Genomic DNA, 4,053 nt, shown 5'->3' on the forward strand with positions numbered 1-4,053 from the left:
TAGACAGAGTCTTGCTCTGTCACCCAGGCTAGAGTGCAGTGGTGCGATCTCAGCTCACTGCAAGCTCCGCCTCCTGGGTTCATGCCATTCTTCTGCCTCAGCCTCCCGAGTAACTGGGACCATAGGCACCTGCCACCATGCCCGGCTAATTTTTTGTATTTTTAGTTGAGACAGGGTTTCACCGTGTTAGCCAAGATGGTCTCGATCTCCTGACCTCGTGATCCGCCCGCCTCGGCCTCCCAAAGTGCTGGGATTACAGGCATAAGCCACCTCGCCCGGCCTAAAATTTTTATTTTTTAATTGACACATAATTATATTATGAGGTACATTGTGATGTTTTGATACAATATATGATGATCAGATCAGGGTAGTTAGCATGTACATCTTCTCAGACATTATTTCCTTGTGTTGTGAACACTCAGTATTTTCTAGCTATTCGAATAGTCATTCTACAGTGCTGTAAAAACACTAGACCTTCTATCTAGCTGTAATTTTGTGTCTCAAATGACTTTGTTTTTAAAGACAGGGTTTTGCCCTATTCCCCAGGCTTAAGTGCAGTGGTGCGTTCATAGCTCACTGCCCCCTTGAACTCCTGGGCTCAAGCAATCCTTCTGCCTCAGCCCCCTGAGTAACTAGGTGCATGCCCCCACACCTGGCTAATTTTTTATTTTTACTTTTTATTTTTTGAGATGGAGTCTCACTCTGTCACCCGGGCTGGAGTGCAGTGGCACAATCGCAGCTCACTGCAACCTCCGCCTCCCGAGTTCAAGTGATTCTCCTGCCTCAGCCTCCCAAGTAGCTGGTACTACAGACGCACCACCACACCCGGCTTACTTTGTATTTTCAGTAGAGATGGGGTTTCACCATATTGGCCAGGCTGATTTCGGACTCCTGACCTCGTGATCTGTCCGCCTCAGCTTCCCAAAGCGCTGGGATAACAGGCGTGAGCCGCTGCACCTGGCGTCAAGTGACTTTTTTAAAATGTGGTTTTTGTAGGGGCAGTAACTCCTCTGGCCATTCCAGGGGTCTTCCTCTCCCCCACTTCCAGCTTATGTAAAACTCTTACCTGTGTGTAGAACATGAAGACAGAATTAAAGGCCTGCCCTGGCATGTACAAGATAATAAATTGTGCTGCCTTTGCCCCCTTTGCCGCTCTTCTCCAATTGAGTTCTGGAGCTATGGTATCCAGTTTCATCAAGCAATACCATTGAGCCACTGCCTTACAAACCTGTTACTGCCTGTGTTGTCGGGATGCTGCTGAAGACATTGTCCATCCTATGATCTTGTGAAGACGTTCAAGAAAAATTTCTTTTTTTTTTTTTTGAGATGGAGTCTTGCTCTGTTGCCCAGGCTGGAGTGCAGTGGCTGGATCTCAGCTCACTGCAAGCTCCGCCTCCCGGGTTTATGCCATTCTCCTGCCTCAGCCTCCGGAGTAGCTGGGACTACAGGCGCCCGCCACCTCGCCTGGCTAGTTTTTTGTATTTTTAGTAGAGACGGGGTTTCACCGTGTCAGCCAGGATGGTCTCGATCTCCTGACCTTGTGATCCGCCCGTCTCGGCCTCCCAAAGTGCTGGGATTACAGGCTTGAGCCACCGCGCCCGGCCAAGAAAAATTTCTTTTAAAGCTAAGTACCGGATTATTATATCAGACTATTTTCTCCCTGCATGTATAAAAAGAGTGAGGTAAAATATGCATTTTCCACTGTGCTTTCACTGATAGGACTATAATATCTGATGACCTGCTTATAGTCTTATTATTCTCTGGATCATCATTTCCTCCTAATCCCTTTCTTCTTTCGTCCTAATAATGTTATTTTCTGTCTTAATCTTTTCCAATAAATCACTTTGAATCCATTTTTAAAACAAGGTAGAGTAAAAATCACTGAAGACCACCGTTAGCCTGTGTCTTTACAGGAGAAGTTAACACAGTTCTGAAGCCGCAGCCTGAACTTAAAGCAAGCTGGAGGAGCCTTCCAAACACATTTATTAATTATTATCTCAATTTCTCTTTCTTAAACTGTTTCATTTGCAAAGCAGATCAGGTATTCAGTCCTTTTTCGGAAGTTGAACGAATGTGTGGGAAAATGATTACGAAGAGGCTACTTCAAAAAGAACCTGTTTCCTCTCAGCATTTATCTTGGGCTTCCTGTGACCCAATCTTCAAGTGACTTTTATCAACGTTATCAGAACATCAGATTGTCTTACCCAAACACGTTTATGGCTCTGACTAAAGAATATGACAGATCAGACATTCCTCTCCACCTGCTCCCCTCCCCCATCCCTTTTTAGAGGGCTGGGGAAATTTTAGTTTTTAATCAAAGGTTTTATTTCTCCAGTTGTGCAAAGGAATTTAACTGGGACTTTACAACTGAATAAAGTATTTCTCAGAGTCGATACTAATCTTAGCAAGAGGATATTGCCTAACCCAACCTAAAAGCAGCAGAGTCATTACAGAAATACTATGTTGGCCTTGATTTCTACCCCACCATGAGTTATGCTACTCACCAGGTAGCCTGTTTTGTTTTTTATTTTTAGAGACAGTGTCTCACTCTGTCACCCAGGTTGGAGTGTAGCGTCACAATCATAGGTTACTCAAACTATGCACCCGGCCTATTTGTGTTTTAGAAAAACAACTGCTGGACCAGGCACGGTGGCTCACGCCTGTAATCCTGGCACTTTGGGAGACTGAGGCTGGCGGATCATGAGGTCAAGAGATCAAGACCATCCTGGCCAACATGGTGAAACCCCGTCTCTACTAAAAATACAGAAAAAGTAGCTGGGCGTGGTGGCATGCACTTGTAGTCCCAGATACTCAGGAGGCTACTCAGGAGGAGAATCACTTAAACCTGGGAGACAGAGGTTGCAGGGAGCCGAGATCATGCCACTGCACTCCAGCCTGGTGACAGAGTGAGATTCCATCTCAAAAAAAAAAAAAAAAAAGAAAAGAAAAGAAAAGAGAGAAACAACTGCTGGAGAGATTGTGAAGGATTAGAGGGAGCAAGTCACGGATGATGGTTGGGAGAACAGATGTTATACACACCTGTGTCCCAGAGGTGGAAAAGGTCATCAGCCAGAGGAGTAACCGCCCTCTCTTCTCAGCTGTTGTGCTTGCACTCGTGATTAGTATAAACTGAGGGAGCAAATGTGTCCCCTTACTCACGTTGCCTGGATGTGCGGTGAGCAGACAAAACATCAAAACGTATTTTTGTTTGGCTTAACTCTGGCTAATCAGGAACTAGAAGGAGTAGACAGCTTAGAGACTGAAAGTTGGAGTAGGAAGAAGTTGACAGGTTGGATTAGAAGATAGCCACTTTAGGCTGGGTGAGGTGGCTCATGCCTGTAATCCCAGCACTTTGGGAGGCCGAGGTAGGTAGATCACCTGAGCTCAGGAGTTTAAGACCAGCCTGGTCAACACAGTGAAACCCCATCTCTACTAATAATACAAAAAAATGAGCCAGGCGTGGTGGCAGGCACCTGTAATCCCAGGTACTCAGGAGGCTGAGGCAGAAGAATTGCTTGAAGCTGGGAGGTGGAGATTGCCGTGAGCCAAGATCTCCCCACTGCACTCCAGCCTGGGTGACAAAGCGAGACTCTATCTCATTTGAGAAAAAAAAAAAAAAAAGAGGCACTTTAGAGAGCCAAGGAGAGGGTGTCTGGGTACTTAGGGCAAAAGCCCAGTTGAGGAAATGCTGGGCATGACAGCTAACTGGGGATTTTAGTACTCCACCTGGGAATGGAACTTCAACTTGAGCTAATAAAGTAAATCTAGAAATCAGCTCCAAGACTAGAGAAAGTGCCTGCTTTGCTCCTAGTGGAAGCTGCTAGGAACTGAGAAGCCAGCCCTGTGTGTCATAGGCCAGTCTGTGCCTAGCTCCATAAGAAAGCTCTGTGTTGTACTTAGCCTTGAGATTCTCATCCTTAGATGATGTGGGCACCCTGAGATTATGTGGAGGAGGGCAGAGAAAAACCAAGGGCAGGGTCAATGACATGGACAGCAACAAGCAGAGCCCCTGTGGCATTTGTAACAGAGGTGACCCTTTGTAACTGTAGCCTA

At 46.0% G+C, this 4,053-nt stretch overlaps 1 long non-coding RNA gene across 1 annotated transcript in view; it reads right to left on the minus strand.

The window, feature by feature from the left end:
* Window positions 1-1,313, minus strand: part of LOC105531341 — a 32,439-nt gene extending 31,126 nt beyond the window's left edge. The window contains exon 1 of the long non-coding RNA XR_001004784.1: window positions 1,067-1,313. This is a non-coding gene — a long non-coding RNA (uncharacterized LOC105531341). The remainder of the gene's footprint in view (window positions 1-1,066) is intronic.
* Between the last annotated feature and the right edge of the window lie 2,740 nt (window positions 1,314-4,053).

This window comes from Mandrillus leucophaeus, unplaced genomic scaffold (genome assembly GCF_000951045.1).
Source record: "Mandrillus leucophaeus isolate KB7577 unplaced genomic scaffold, Mleu.le_1.0 Scaffold88, whole genome shotgun sequence".
In the NCBI taxonomy this organism is placed as follows: domain Eukaryota; kingdom Metazoa; phylum Chordata; class Mammalia; order Primates; family Cercopithecidae; genus Mandrillus; species Mandrillus leucophaeus.